This window comes from Myotis davidii, unplaced genomic scaffold (assembly GCF_000327345.1).
Source record: "Myotis davidii unplaced genomic scaffold, ASM32734v1 scaffold370, whole genome shotgun sequence".
In the NCBI taxonomy this organism is placed as follows: domain Eukaryota; kingdom Metazoa; phylum Chordata; class Mammalia; order Chiroptera; family Vespertilionidae; genus Myotis; species Myotis davidii.
Genome location: NW_006288615.1, coordinates 16,952,114 through 16,968,629, shown reverse-complemented (window position 1 = coordinate 16,968,629; position 16,516 = coordinate 16,952,114). Strand labels below are relative to the sequence as shown.

Genomic DNA, 16,516 nt, shown 5'->3' with positions numbered 1-16,516 from the left:
GGGGGGGGGGAAAGCTGAGGCTCAAAGAGGGGACTTGCCCAAGCTGACTGAGTTCTCCCAAATCTCTGTCCATTGCTCTTTTTAATTGTATGATACCACCTCACAGAAACCCTGCAGTGGGTTTGACTAGAGATAATGTGCTAATTGGAGAGTTAACTGCTTAGTAAACTTGATCCTTATTTCCTCAACCACCGAGTAAGGGGTGGGGGTGTGGGGCAGGCATCCATGGTGAAGGGTATTTATTGGCATATTGACCTTCAGTAGTAGAAGCAGATTGGAGAATTTTAGTATTAGCTCTTTCATTTGCAGACAAATACATTGCTTTTCTATCTCCCCCAGTTTTTCCTTTTGGAAACGATACAATTTTCAATCCTTGATATTGTCTCTCTTGTCTGTACATTTTGAATGTTTTTAATGCTGCTTCGAATTCATAATGGTCTTTGCAGTGTGTCGCAGCTTAATGAACTGGCTTATTACCGTCAACTTCATATTTTTCTCCTTTTCTATGAAAGATCAAATTCAAAATGGAAAGCAGCATTTTTCAAGAGTTTCCCGTATTTGTCTGAGGGATGGTGATTCCATGTTGCTAGAGCCAGGTGACTGTCTAATGGGGGTGATTTGATCTGGCGAAGAGCCCAGTTGTCCATCTTCCTGGGGCCGGTAACCACTTACGCGGGAATAAGGATGAGCTTTAATCGACTTCCTAGACACCTCTTCTCTGAGGGAATGAAGAGGAGACTAGGGAAGGAAAGAGGGAGTGCTGACAAGCCACTTCTGAGACTGATAGGCAGTTTATATCTAATTTTAAATACCAGGAAAATCATATTTGTCATGTCAAAGGTCTCTTTGAAAGAGAACTCACACACTAGACCTCTCTTTTAATATTTATAAAGTTATGTTTTAAGAGTGGTAGCACTCGTTTCCCCTACTACTTAGTTGGAAGAGATCACATGGCACGGTCCACTTTCAAGTTAATAGGCTTTTAACATCTTTTGGCTAATGTTGTATAATGAGAGAAATCCATTTTTGCCAGGTTTTCATTGCTCAAGCTTTGGCAATAATACTTACGTACAGCAATAATGTCAGTGAAAAGGTCTCGTTTGCTTACAAACAGATTTCAATTGTTGAGAGACCAAATGATGTCATGTTGCTAGAAACATGGGCAGCATTTGGTCTCTATTCATCGAGCTGCTTTGTAATTAGGATCGCGTCCAAACGACAAGTGCCTCTTCTCGCATGGAGGTCATTCAACTTGCAGTTTCCAGTGAGAGCACAGGGCTTCATAAGAGGACATGTCTATACACAAGGATGAGCTTTAATCAAATATATACATGTACACACACACACGCGCGCACACACACACACACACACACACACATATTCAGGTTAACCAGTGCATCTCCACTTACATTAGGCTTATTTTTAATATCGGTCAGCAAGGAAGATTTTTAAAATATGGATAAACATTTTGTAAAATTAAGATCAAAGTCAATATTTAAACTTTCTAGAGGATAAATGGATGTTCCTAGCAAATTTTGTAAAGGATAGCTTACTAGAGCATGTGAAACTGTTTAAGGTGGCTCTATATATCTGGGGTTATAGCCACCAGTTTTGGGGAATGCTCCATGGTGTACTGCAAGCATGTCAAACTCACAGCATGTGGGCCACATACGGCCCACAATGAATGTTTTTGCGGCCCAGCCAATATAACGGTATGTAAGAAATGTTTTAATAAAAATCTTGTAACTTAATTTTTACAATATCCTGTTATACATAATTATTAATAACAAACTACAACGTTCGCTAATGACTGATGACTATAATCGTGTTGCACTCATTTCCCTTACTCGCCGTATGTGCAGGTGCACCATTTCTCTCCACTAATACCAGCAGCAAATATTTTAGCAGCCGATGGCTATGTCATTACTCTTGGGCTGACTTGTTTGATGTGCACAACAGGAAATATTTTGCTTTCGGAGAACAAGAAAAATAGGTTTACTTGTGTTACGCTTAGTAATTTGTGCAGTTACTCAGTGTCTGGTAAGTTAATGTTAAAAAATTAATCTTTATTAAAATGTTCTATTATTTTATGTTAACTATTTACTCATTTATTTCAGCCCTTTATATTCAGCATGTCTCTATCAAAATAAACCTAGGTTTCTTTGAAAATTGAAGCTTTTTTTTGCGGCCCACATAAACTTAAACCTTGTTTCTTTGGTCCGTGTTAGCCTTTGAGTTTGACTAGCTTGGTGTACTGGGTCTATTTTGTAGCCCTTGGAGAAAGAAGAATGCGTGTCTTCATATTTTACAGCTGTTAAGCTAAAAAGCCACTAGGGCCAACTCCTGCAGAACTCAAGCAAGACTTGATCAGCCATGACCATGATAAACAGTGAACTGTGAACATGTAAGACAGGAAGGTCCAATGTGAACTGAAGGTAATTTAGAGGGTTTTTATTTTGGCAGCTGAGGTTCTGACGCCAAACCCCTGGTTTTGTCCCAGGAAAGCTGGTGCTGACATTCGGAGTGGCTCTATTTAAGGAGCGGAAGCTGATGACTGATAAGGGCCAAGACGCAGAGGCAGGAATTGGATGGCTGGCGACAGCCATTTCCACAGTCGTCCTTGGGGACCACTGGGAGACCTTTGTTGCCTCTTCTGTGCTTTTTTAGGAAAGTGGATTTCTAACCAGGCTGTATGCACTCCAGGAGGCTCTGGAGGCATTTTCTTCACAATGAAGTCAGGTGTTATATAAGCTCATCTATTTTATTTATTTATTTATTTTTTTACTTACTAAAAATATTTATTGAGGGCTTATTATATACCAGCTACTATTTTTAGATGCTGGTGACACAACTCCATATCTAAAATCTTTTTTAAAAGATTTTATTGTTTAAGGTATTACAAATAGTAGTACATATGTCTCTTTCCCCTCCCCCCCCACTGACCTACCCCTTGCCTCCCCTACCCCATCTATTTTAAAGAGTGATCACTGGTTATTTTTATGAGGTGTTATTCCCCCAATTCTGCCAATAAGGAAACCAGTGAATAGGGTTTTGAATCTCATCCATTTACAGCTTTATCCATACGACTTGTTGTTCTCAGGACAAGGCCCATGAAAGCCTGAAATTCCTCATGTGTTTACACCATGAGAGTGCACTTCACATGAATCAGAAGAAGGGCGCGAGTGCTTTGAGAATATCCTTGCAAACACTTCCCTGCTATGCTGTAGCCTGCAAAGGAAAGCTCTTGTCTCACAATTCCTATTCCTTGACTCAGGACTGGGTACAGAATGTGCAGTGATCCAGCACAAAATGAAAACCAGAGGCCTTTGTTTAAAAATCATTAAGAATTTCTAGATGGCAACCACAGAGCATCACACCAAGCCCAGGGCACTTCTCACCATGGGCCATGTGTGGATGCACAGGTTGCCCATTCATGAAACCAGCCCTCATTTTATTTATTTTCTCTATTTAGGATCTTACCCGATCTTAACAAATATTGGCCTATAGCATCTGACAGGTATCACATTTCAGTCATGTGTCCTTGGTGTTTCTGATTTCTCTTGAGCGCGTATGGCATATTTTGTCTCCTTTCCTTCCTGTTTCTTTTCCTTGTATTTTCCCCTTATTTATTTATTTTTTTAAATACACTTTCTCTTTAGAGCAGTTTTTCGCAGCAGAATCGAGTGGAAGGCACAGAGATTTCCAGTATACCCCTCCCCCCACATACACAGCCTCCCCCATTATTAACATCCTGCACCAGTGGGGTGCATTTGTTACAACTGATGAATCGACATGGACACATCATTATCACCCAAAGTGCACAGTTTACATGAGGGTTCACTCCTGGTGCTGTGCAGTCCATGAATTTGGACATACGTGTGATGACATGTGTCCACCATTACGATATCACACAGAGCATTTTCACTGCCCCGAGCATCCTCTCTTGAGCATACTGCCCCTTCTTAAAAGGCATTTTCTTTAGAAGCCAGCTTTGATGTCTGCTTTGATGTCCCTGTTCCTAATCTCACTGCCATGACATCTGTTTATCTCAAAATTCTGGGCTGGTATGAAGCTAAAAGGCTCATTGGAAAAGTGAGGCTGATTGCAAGAGACAAAGGGCCAAATCCGTTGACAGGAGTTCTTCCTGGTGGGACAGAGCAGAGGGGAGGCGTCAATGCATTCATGTGCATCGAGCAGCGGTGGGCTGGGTGCCTGACGTGGTCCTTACAGCAGTTCAGGTAAAAACTAACAAAGGCACTGCAATTGGTTTGTCCCTTTTCCCAATGGGCATAGAAAATTCTAGTGACAGTGAATACACGGAACTTTATCAAATATACCTGGAGAAAGCTAAGTAGTGTAAGTTCGCCATCATTTGTAGTAGGTTCCCCCAACATATAAAGTAGGTGGGATTCTTTCTCACCAGAGCCCAGGAGAGGAAAAGGGAAGCTGACTGTAAATAGTGGAACATACTCAGGTCAGTAAGTCCCTTGCTGCTCCCTCCATTCATTTCTATAAAATGACCATCAAGACCAGTTTACTTGGTGAAAAGAAGTCACAGTGAGTGGGAAAGGAGCTATGGCTATTCTTAGCCCTTCCTTTGCCCTGTGACTGGCAGGGGATGGAAGGAAAGATAGAGGGTGGGAGTCAGGGCTGCTTGGGGTGGGGGGAGATGAATAAATCTTGGATATTAGTGAGCATCTGCTGACAAAGTCACCTCTTCCCCTGGGAGCTCTATCACCCAGGTCCAGCTAGGACATCCTTCCTCATGGCCCTATGAAGTACTTTTCATCGATTAATCGATTGCATTTTGGAATCAAGTTTTATATCTGGTGCATAATCTAGGAAAATATGAGGTGAGACTTTACTTACTTTTGTGGCCCTTTGCTTAGCAGTAGTGTGTGCCAGGCTTCCCTTCCCTTTCAGCTGCAGCTGTGATGGGCGGTTCGGGTGCACTTCAGTGCCCACCCCAGCTCCTCCCGGCCTCCCAGCTTCTCCGCCTCATGGCTTCCTCCTAAACCTCAAGATCTAGCACAACTTAAAGTCAAGATGGTTGGGAGGTTTAGGGGGGATTAGCCTCTGGAGATACCCCTCAAATGATGGGGGATGGGAGTCTGCAGATAAATGCCCCCGACTACTGTGCTTTGCAGGTAAAATTCTAAGATGCATTTTACAAGGGTCCCCAGTGGGATAACCAGGTCAGCAACACAGTCTTTATTGTTCCCACCTTCCCTGTGGCAGTTTTCCTGCCCTGCACTCCGGCTTCCCGGGGTCACTTCCCAAATGAGCTGCCTCCGAGTCCCAGTTCCAAGCTCTGCCTTCAGAGGAATGCAAATTAAGAGACGCCCATAAAACGAATAGGATGCAATGCTGGCCAGGCTGACGTGCATATCTGCCAGCCTGCCATACGGCTTGGTTCATCTGTGGCATCGTTGCCAGTCTTCAGACTTTCAATTGATAACTAAAAGAGGAACGTGGAAAACTAAAAATATTCTCATGTTGCAAATGTTCCCGTATATTGCTGACATATTATTACATAATCATCTGTGCCATCACCTTTCTCAGGTCCCATGCTATGGGCTGGTGCTAGAAAGAGAACTAAGGTATGACTCCTGCCAATGGAGTGTATGGTCGATCAGAGAGAGATGATGCTAGAAGTCTGAGCAGAGCACATCTGACCAGGGCATGTGGCAATAGTTAGCTGTGCTCACGTGGTTCAGAGTTGTGAAGGGTGCGCGGTGAGAGCCAGCTGGGCAGGCTGAGTAAGGGCATGACAGGGCAGGAGGAAGCCTGGAAATCTGGGCAGCTCGGTCCTGGGGGTAAACAGTAGGCAGCTGGGGCACAGTTTGAAGTTTACTTAGAATTAGGAGGTGATAGCATCTACCTGATGTCCCATGTGAAAGGATAGTAACTGCATTCCTGTGCAGTCTGCACTTTGCAAACCAGGTCCATGGATTGTTGTCCCAAACCATGGGAGTTGAGCATAAATGGGAGTTGAGCATAAGCCTTTTGACTCTGGATTCTAGTCTCTCTCTCTCTTTCTCTCTCTCTCTCTCTCTCTCTCTCTCTCTCTCTCTCTCTCTCTCTCTCTCTCAACACTTTGTTTCTGTTTTTCCCAGAGTAATTTTTTTGAGGTAGGGTCCCCAGGGCATAGGGTGTTAGCGACTGTTATATTCAGTGTGATGCTTTTTTTTCCCTGAGCAAATCTTAACATTTGGGTCTTCTTCAGAAGAAAGGGCAACAGGAATCCCTAAAAGGCTTGAAGAAATGGAAAGCTAAAGCATCTTTACTGAAACGGCATTCAGGCACCGTTGCCAGTTTGCCTGCCCCCGCCAGTGTGCTTTTCACTTCCAAGTGCACCTGTAATCTCGGCACCGCTCCTTGATGATTGCAGTGCTACAGTCTGACCTTTACGTTCCAAGCCAGTGCAAGATTCTGCCCCAATCCTTGGCAAAGACGCTATTTGAAAGCCCCTGTTTTATTTCATTGCTCTATGCAAAGACCCCTTCTTTGTCCTTGAATTGAGACATCTCCGTGTGTACAAAGGACACATCATGGGCACGACCTATCACACCTGTCAGTTTTACATAATCGCCAGGGTGACTCACAGCCCTCCCCCATAAACCACGGAACTGCCATCTTTCTTCGTCTCTTCCACCGATCCAAGGGACATGCTCACTGCCTGTTTGATGTGAGTGGCCTGTAGAGAACATTGGAATCTGATGGGTTTCCTACACGGATCTGAGCATAGGCCCTCTTAGTTCATTTGCAATGTCATCATGGCTGCTTTCATGGGCGGTCGCCGCACAGTAGTTCGTATCTGGCCGGAGTTTAGGCTCTTTGCACTGTGCTTTCCTGTAATGACTTCCACATTTCAGCTTCCTTTTCCTGCAAGGCTTACAGTAGAAAATCAGGGCTCAGCTTAATAAAAGTTCCAATTCTTGTTCTTACACTTATCTGTCTTTCTCTTTTTATTCCAGTGGGAGAGAGTAGAAGAGTTATTTTGTAAAATAATAATAATAATAAATAAAGATTTATTTTTGGAAGCACACGTAAGTCCAGAGAAGTAGGGGAAAAGTGATACTTTCATTTCAGTCTGAATAGGAAGTTAGTCCATCATGAGCTTTTAGAGTGACTGCAAAAATGAGGATTTAATGAGAAGTGAAAAACTCATCTGATTTTATGGGAAGTGGGTGCTGAAAGCTGTCTGTGCTCGGAGGGGGCAATTCAGAGAAGCCCCAAAATAATGGTATCCATGTTTTGCCATCTTTTTTTATTACAGTTTGACCAACTTTTTAAAACACACTCCTACTTACACAGGCATCTATTTTGGCCTTTGAAGTGGGCAAAGAACATTGTATAATAATTATCACAAAATTGGACTTGAGCTGTTTTGAACTTTCTGCGTGTTCATTGGCTGATGGAAGCTTTGTTCATTGGGTATCTTCAAAGAATATCAAACAGAAGTACTGTTTTTTGAATTTTCTTGAGAAGGCACCCTGTGGCCTCCGGTATGTGAGGGAAGATGGTGGAGAGGAGCGATTTGTTGTCACTTTCTGGGTCTGTTTCAGATGCCCCCATGGCAGCATCCCTGCAACCCTTTGACTTTAATCTTTTCTGCTCTTCTTTGTTTTTCATCTTTTTGAACAACAGCTGGATTCTGCTTTTAGTAGATCCTCTTGATTCCTGTCCTGTTGTGAGCCATTCTGGTGTTTTTTTGTTTTGTAAAGGCATGCGGCATCTTTTCCATTCTATTTAATTAAAAGCTTGGCCTTTTGGAACTTGGCGTTGGAAGCTGCTAGAAAATAGAGCCAGTGGATATTTCCAAAGAGTCTGAGACCCTCTTTTACTCTTGCAGTCTCCCCATCCAAGGTCAAGAGCATTCTGCCAAAGAACTCTGTTTTTGGGGAGAGTTCACAATGCATTCTTTACCTGAGACAAAATGGCTTCTTTTGATTTGTAACTTACTTGAATGTGCCTCCAAAGGCATATGTCCTGCATTGTTGTTCACAAGTTTCTGTGATCTCAGTTATTACTAAAAGGGTTTAATTTTATTTACAGCAAATCTACTTCTGACTTGGTCTCTGAGACTGCCAATTCTGAATTTTATGCTGACATAGTTTGTCCCCAAAATATATATGCTGGGGTCACTAAGGACATTCAGAGATGAATATCTCGTTTTTGTATGTGGCAAGGAGGGGATTGGGGAAGGGAGGGATAAAAATAACACTGTCTCAACAACAACAGCAAAAAGAATTTGGCCAAAGCCATTCAGAATGATTGACTTGTTTGGATTATGAATTCATAGGGTGAACTATATATTTATGATAATTTTTAAAAAGTTAACCTACTTTTGATCAGATTTCTCACACTTTCCATTACCCTGGCATACTGTTTTATCACAGCTTTATTTAGGAAAATTATAGTGAAAATGGGGCCTTTTCTGGGAAATAACCCAGCAGTGGGAGAGAGATATTATAACATTTTCTGAGAAATCAAAGTTTTAAACATTTTTTTAATCCTCCATTTTTATGCCAGATTATAAGGACTCTTGAATTTCACACAGAATTTAATGGATAATAAGGAAACAGAATCTGTTGAAGCTGTCAGGATTTATTAACCTTCCTTTTGAGGTCTTTGATTTGAAATTTTTTTTGAAATAGCAGAATGAAATTATTCAATAAATGGAGCATTTTAGGATTTGTGAGAAAAAAGTTATCTTAATCAGTTCTTAATCTTTTTTTGAGATAACAATTTTTCAGGATAAACCATTATGACACATTGAATTATAATCTACAAATTAGAAAGTAATTGTGCACTTGGTGTTTAATTCTCTGCTCACATTTTATATTAGGCACGGTTCTTTGTAGACTTACAGTATTGTGAGTTTGTCATAAACAGCTATTTAAAGCCATTGACATAATCAAAATAATATTTATAGATATTCAGAAAATGATTAAATCGTAGGATTGTGGCAAAGCAGAAAACCTTACTGTGTGGGTTTACCACCTCCTTCCAACAAAAATTTAAGTTTTGGTTAAGTTCCCTAAATGAGTGTAGTGAAAATTAGTTTCTTTTGGAATGATAATATAATTGAAAGACTAATTTAAATTAGGAGGGCACACTGGGCTTGGCAGAGGGCATTGTGAGAAAGCAAAGTGTAATTTTCCTCCAAACAAAGGCAGGCTTGTTGGCGAGCATGCTTTATTGCCTGGAAATTCTATATATATGCAAAGTTGCTCATCAGTTCACTGTTGGGTTTTATGTGCTTGGTTTCTCTTTTTGTTTGGAAAAATCAAATGCTGAAAAAAGTCAGCATAGCTCTGCATGCTATAGGCACAGAGAAACCTACACCGGCCAGTTCTCCTGGTGTGCCCCTTCCTGTGGGGGGAGCTGCCTGCGGGAGGGGTGCTCAGACGTGGGCTTCATGCAGGTAAAATCAGGGTGCATGCTTCAGCAGAGCCCACCCAGAATTTCTGGAAAATGACTCTTCCTGCATCTTTTTCTGATCACCTCCTTCCGACAGATTGGGTAAGTTAGATTTACATCCCAAACTCTGTTTTCTCTTTTTTCAAGCAGCTTAATTGAGACATACCATACAATTTGCCTACTTAAAGTGTACAACTCAGTAGCTTTTAGTATGTTGGGCAACTATTACCTCGGTCAATTTTAGAACATTTTTATTACCCCAAAAGACAAACCATATCCTAGTTAGTGTTCTTTGAAGACCCAGATTTGGATAAATTAATTAAAGGAGAGGAAAGTGAACATTCTCTAGGCTACTTGTTAATTTACTTGTTAATTAAAAATTATTGAGGTAGCATTGGTTTAATAACATCATGTAAGTTTTAGGTGTACAATTCTATAATACTTCATTTGTATATTGCAGTGTGTGCTCAGCACCCAAAGTCTGGTCTCCCTCCATCATCATGTACTTGACCCTGTTTACCCTTTTCCCTTCCCCCGACCCTTCTTCTCTCTGGTAACCACCACACTATTGTGTGTGTCTAGGAGTTTGTTTGTTTTGTTTGTTCATTGTCGCTTTTTGTTTTATATCCGACATATGAGTGAATCATATGGTTCTTATCTTTTTCCGTCTCACTTATTTCACTTAGCATGATACTCTCAAGACCAATCCACATTGTTACAAATGGCAATACTTCATCATTTTTTATGGTTGAGTAGTATTCCATTGTAATATGCAACCTATCTTCTTTATTCAATCATCTATCGAAGGACACCTAAGTTGTTTCCATATCTTGGCCACTGTGAATAATGAACATAGGAGTATCCATTATATCTTTACAAATAAATGTTTTCAAAATTTTCAGGTAGAGACCCAGAAGAGGGATTGATGGGTCATATGGTAGCTCTATTTTTAATTTTTTGAGGAACTTCCAATTTACATTCCCACCAGCGGTGTATGAGGGGTTTTTTTTTTCATATCTTCTTTAACACTTGTTATTTCTTGTCTTATTGATAGTAGCCATTCTAATAGGTGAGAGGTGGCATCTCATTGTGATTTTGATTTTCATGTCCCTTCTAGCTAGTGAATTTGATCATCTTTTCATATTATCTGTTGGCCATCTGTATGTCTTCTTGGGAAAAGTGTTCAGGTCTTCTGACCATTTTTTAATTGGATTGTTTGGGGTTTTTAATTGTTGAGTTGTATGAGTTCTTTATATATGTTGGATATTAGCCCCTTATCATAGGTATTATTTGCAACTATCTTTTCCCATTCGGTTGGTTTCTAGGCTGCTTTTAAATTGTCTTCTTCACTCCGTGTCTCAGCATAGCAACTACACTCACTCCTCATAAGAGTATGTGCACAGTATTTTACAGTGTGCAAAGCACTTCCTATCCAACTGCAACTGAGAGCATGGCTGGCAGCATGACAAGGTTGGGGTGAGAGGTTCCTAGGAGACTGGCCTGGAGGACAGGAACCCTGTTATTTGTCAACATCAGAGGGGTGGACCTGCAGGCCGGAACCCAGAGCTTTGAGCAACCTGACCATGACTGTGAGGAGTCTGGACTGCGACGGGGATAGCAGGAGAGCCAGTGGCCAAAAGGGGATCCAAGGTGAAAAGAGGAATGTGGGTACCAGGAGCCAGTCCCTTATACCCATAGGTGAGGGGAAGAGGTGCTGGGCAGGTGGCTCAGCTCCCTGGATGCAGGTGGTTTGGACCAGCCCACTTCTGCTGGGGGAGGAACCAGAATGTCATCGTTTAGAGGGGTTGGGGGTGGACAGAGAAGGCTCAGACAAGATTTTTCTTTTAAGTCCTGGGGTCCAGATTTAGAGTCCTTCACCTGGCTGCCTTCCTCCTGGGCTGTCCCTATGTCTGTCCTTAAAGGTGTCATTTTTAGCTTGGCACTTTCATGGGAGGAAGGAGAATTATTTTTGTTCAGATAATCTGTGAGAAGGTGGTTGACAATATTTCTTTTCCCAGTGAGGCTTCTAAGAAATTTTGTTATGTACTCCTTCACCCCCTAAAATCTTATCCTCCCCAGATTGCCCTAACTCTCTGATGCAATGTGCTTTCATTCCCTCCCAAAATTTAAATATACCTTACTGTATTTAATTCAGTAGATGTTATTTGGGGTAATATTATTTTGAAAACATCAGGAATTTAACTTTCAATAAAATAAAAAATACCTGTATGTTACAAATACTGGAAAACCCAGATTCATGTGTTATACTTTGGGTTTTCAGGAGCATAGCATAACTGTATTACATTGTTTAGATTTTTGTGTTGACTGGTGGGGAGGTTGTTCCTCTCCTTCTGGCACTGTAGAGATAATTTATAGACAGACCCAAAGCAACTATTTTTCTGACTAGGAAATTGATTTTTTAGGTTGAGTTTCTAGATCATTGCAGAAGTCTGTTTTCGTGTGTGATCAAAGGTTAATCTGTGTAGGACAGTTAGACTCTTCAGCTCTGTTAACACTGGAGGTGGGACATCTGCCAGAATGCACTTCCCAGAAAACCTAGTCACAAAAGCTGTAAGGCTGACTCCTGAGTCAGTGGCCAACCATCAAAACAGCAGCACTAGAAGGGCCTAGAAAATCCCTACCCAATCCGGCATGGAGACCAAGGGGATTCTCTGGTCTGGTTGGGTGGGGCTTGGAGAAAAGATTTGCCAACAGTGACAGAGTAAAATATCAGACCAGGTGATTGTCTGGTGGTTTGGGGTCATCTGTAAAGGGTAGGTGGTAGCTTGGGCTAGAACTAGAGGTATAAGGGGCAAGAGGGAAGAGGGGCAGGCAAGGGCAAGGCAGGCTGTGGAGTGCTTTGAAGGCTGGGCTATAGTCCCATCAAGGGAGTGGACACACAGCAGGTAAAGGCGGAAGCTCAGGTATGGGGGTTGAATACATGAGCGATTAGGGAAGAACTGAATATTACCCCAAATAACACCTACTGAATTAGGGGAGAGCTAAAATTGCTTTTTAGCTCTTTTCAGCCCTGCCCCCCATCTCCCCACATGCCGGATGCCTGAACACAGGGCACCCAGGGCAACTTTGGACCTTTCCTGCTCCCCCTCCGATAAGGGCTAGCTGAGGGCAGAGGCAGCTGTGCCTACACAATGGGGACAGAGCTTGTCACTGAGCTGCTTGAGAAGGGAAGATATTGACAGAGTAAGTGCATTAAGCTCATTTGCAGTTTCAACCCTGACTCCTTTTAATTTCTTGGTAGCTTTTAATTTTGTTAGAATTTTAAACATACTCAGAAAAGTTGCAAGAATAGTATAAATAGCTCTAGACTCTTTACTCTGATTCTACCAGTTGCTTACATTTTGCCCCACTTGCTTTATTGTTCTCTCTCTATTTTTTTTTCTGAATCATTTGTAAGTTGAGACATTGTGCTCCTTTATCCCTAAATGTTAATATTTCAGTGCATGCTTCCTGGGAACAAGGGCATTTTTTATATAACCACAATGCAGTAATCAAAATTAATAAATCTGGCTTCTTTTTATACTAATAATATTCAAATGCCATTCATAATGTTTTCCAGTTTTTATTCCATTATTTTTGAACTGTCAGAGATTGAAATTTAATTACATTTCTTTTTCCTTCTGACAGTGTTGGGGAGAGAGCACACACACTATTTTTTCTTCAAATGTATCACATGGGAAGCCTTTGCCAAGTTCACAAAAATACAGTTGGCAGTCAGTGGAGTTACAACATAATGACACCAATTAGATAAAGCCATCAGAGAGATCAAAGAACTTCTCTGAGTAATGTGCTTGCGTATTTGTTTGCCTTGGAATTAAATTTTTACAGAGCTATCTCATTTTAAGAAAAACATTAAAATCATCACTTGATAAGACCCATGTATATGATCTTTTTCTTTTGCTTGAAACTCAGGGAAGATATTTTGATGATGCAAATTCAATATATTTTCCAGATTTATCCCAATTGGGCTAAATGGATATATAGCAACAACAACAAAAAATGAAGTGTTTAACAGGAAAGCAATGGTGCCGAAACCAGTTTGACTCAGTGGATAGAGCGTCGGCCTGCGGACTGAAGGGTCCCGGGTTCAATTCCGGTCAAGGGCATATACCTGGGTTGCGGGCGCTTCCCCAGTGGAGGATGTGCAGGAGGCAGCTGATCGATGTTTCTCTCTCATTGATGTTTCTAGCTCTCTATTTCTCTCCCTTCCTCTCTGTAAAAAATCAATAAAATATATTTTTTTTAAAAAAGCAAAGGTGAAATGTATTCTGATATCAAAAGCTACCCAGGATATATTCTTAGAGAGAGAAGAAAGGATAAAACATCATGTGCCATATGATCCCATTTGTTTAAAGCTGGTTGAGATGCTACATTGTTGTGTGCATAGAACATTCTGGAAGTTATGGAAGAAATTAGTGTCAGCAGTGGTTACCTTAGAAGTGAGACTGTGTAGGTCAGTAAGTGGAGAGTAGTGAGGGGAGAGAATTTTTTATACACCTTGTAGTTTAAACTTGTTATGTGCTTTTATTTAGTTTGTAGTAATAAAACTGATTATATAGTAGGGTGAGGAAAAAAGAGAGAGAGAATAGTGTTAAAACAAAACCAAAAGGCAAACTTATTAAAAATGGTGTGGCTTAGAAAGGAACATAAATGGGTGGAATTATGAATAAGTTGGATATGTAAAATGAATCATTTTCTACGTTCAGCTATTTATATATGGCTGCCAGTGTTTTTCAGCAAGATTCATACATGGGTCTCTTAAAACTAAATTTTCACTAATGAGTGTATTTTGGTGCTAATTCTGGTAGAGCAGACTGGCTGCTCTATCCCTCAGTGCTTCCTTTTAGATTACAAAATTGATTGGTCTTCATGGACTTTGAGTTAAATTTAGATTTTGTTTTTATCAGCATCAACTGGTCTTCATGCTTCTTCTGTTCCTTCTCTGAAAGCAAGAAGCTTATTCATAAAGAGCAAACAAACATCACAGAGCTATTTGACCATGTGCATCACATGATTTCAAATAGCTTCTTTCATCATATCTGCAGATCATTAGAAAGATTTTTATAGATCTGCGTGCATTAGGCCTGTTTTTCTCTCAAGCATTTGTTTTTTAAATGGAAATGTGCCCCTTGGCAGAATCAGTATGAGAAGAAATCATGGTGTAGAGGGAATGGGAACCGATATTCATTGTGTGCCTGGGCTGTGAGGAGTTTTACACAGGTTACCTCATCCAGTCCTTCCATCAGCCATGACAGGAACATGGTAACGTTTCTGGTTTACTGAGGAACTGGTTAAGAAATTCTTTCACTTATAATCATTCACTCAACAAATATTTATCGAAAGTCTGCTGTGTCTCAGGCCCTGTGGGAGAATATAGATGTGTTCCCTGCCCTCTGCGGGGCTGTAGTGGAACAGAGGAGAAAGGCATTGCCCAGCACACACTCACACAGTACATAACCAGGCATTGCATGGGCACACCGACGGCAAAGACATGATGCAGGGAGAGAGAATAATGAGAGAGTCACATAAACTGGGGTCAGGAAAGGACACGGTGAGGAAGCCACATATAAATGCAGATGAATAGGAACTGGCAAGGCCAAGTGGTTGGAAGCCCATTCCAGGCAGCAGGAGGCCTACAGGCGAAAGCTCAGTGCGCTTGAGGATCTGAAAGGGGCCAGTGGCTTAGAGATGAAGGGTGAGAGGGCGAGTGTGGGACTGGGGCTGGAGAAGCAGGCAGGGCAGCTCATGAGGAGGCTCAGAAGTCTTGTTAGCAGCAGCAGAAGTTTGCAGAACTGGGTGGAGCTCACATTTGGCTGGATCTTAAAGCTTGTATCCCCCAACTCTTCCAGCCTTGCCCTCTCCCATGCTCCGCCCCCTCTGATACATGGCACTGTCATGTCCTCCTCCTCCTCACTGTTTTCCAAGGGTGGCTGAAGCACCACTTTCACTATCACCACCTGGGAGCAGTAGGGTAATCCGTTCTTTGATGATATAGAGAGCTATTAAAAGAATGGCACCTGGGTGAGGCCCCGTAGAACACACTGCAGGGAAATGGAGTTCATCTTATATAGAGTGGAGAGATGATAGAAACCAAGAACTGCTCAAAGGGCTCAAGGGATACAGTATCCCACAATGAACAGAAGCTTCCGAAACCACTCAGAGCTGTTATTACTGTGATTCCCCAGATATATGCAGTAGGTATATTTGCAGCAGCAGAAATGATAATGAAGAGAGATGAAAAACGTAGGCAAAAACAATGTGTGTGGTCAGAAAAGCTGTAAAAGTTTGGAATGAATCAAAGTAGAAAGTCCCCAAAAGTCAAGAATTGTTGACACTAAGAAGTAACCTTCTCCAGGCTGTTGAGTTCCATCACTGCATGAAACAGATAAAAGCCACTGCCCTGTATAGTTTCCATTCTCGTGTCCAATGTGTATGACTGTGGCAAAAGCTGGGGTACTGGACTCCCACTGGGGGTTACAGGTAGAATTGGAGTTAAGGACAGGTGAGTTCTACGTGGATGCTCCCACAGACACTTGGTCAGAAAATAGCCAGAGAAATGCATAGTGGCTTCAGAGTTTGAGAGGCCAAGCCAGAAGCTAAAAGAATATCTCTAAAGTGGGAAGATCAGATATCTACTTGGGCCAGGAAAGTCTTTCGATTCCCCTCAGTCCATTTGGGCTGCTGTAACAGAATACCATTGAGTGGCTTATACGCAACATACTTTTATTTCTCACATTTCTGGAAGCTAAACGTCTGAGATCAGGGTGCCGGCATAGTTGAGCGAAGGCCCTTTTCTAGATCCCAGACTTTTCATGTGTCCTCACATGTAGGAAGGACCTAGGGAGCTATGGGGTCTCTGATAAGAGCACTGATCCCATTCATGAGGGCTCCACCCTCATGACCTCTTATCTCCCAAAGGCCCTGCCTCCTAATACCATCCCCTTGAATGTCAGGATTTCAACATGTAAAGGGGGGGGGGGCACATTCAGACCATAGCCACCCCTGACTCACTCCTCCCCTCCCCTCCTGCTCTACTACTCTCTGTGCAGCACATTATAGAGCAAGAAAG

The 16,516-nt window shown here is 41.8% G+C and overlaps 1 protein-coding gene across 6 annotated transcripts in view; it reads left to right on the top strand.

The window, feature by feature from the left end:
• Positions 1–16,516, top strand: part of RAPGEF4 (Rap guanine nucleotide exchange factor 4) — a 225,534-nt gene that overhangs the window by 78,735 nt on the left and 130,283 nt on the right. The window contains exon 1 of one of the 6 annotated variants that reach the window (XM_006760616.2): positions 12,610–12,630. The exons of the other annotated variants lie outside the window; for them this stretch is intronic. The gene's annotated coding sequence lies outside the window, so the exon portion shown is untranslated. Of the gene's footprint in view, positions 1–12,609; positions 12,631–16,516 lie in introns of those variants that run through there. 6 annotated transcript variants of the gene reach the window in all.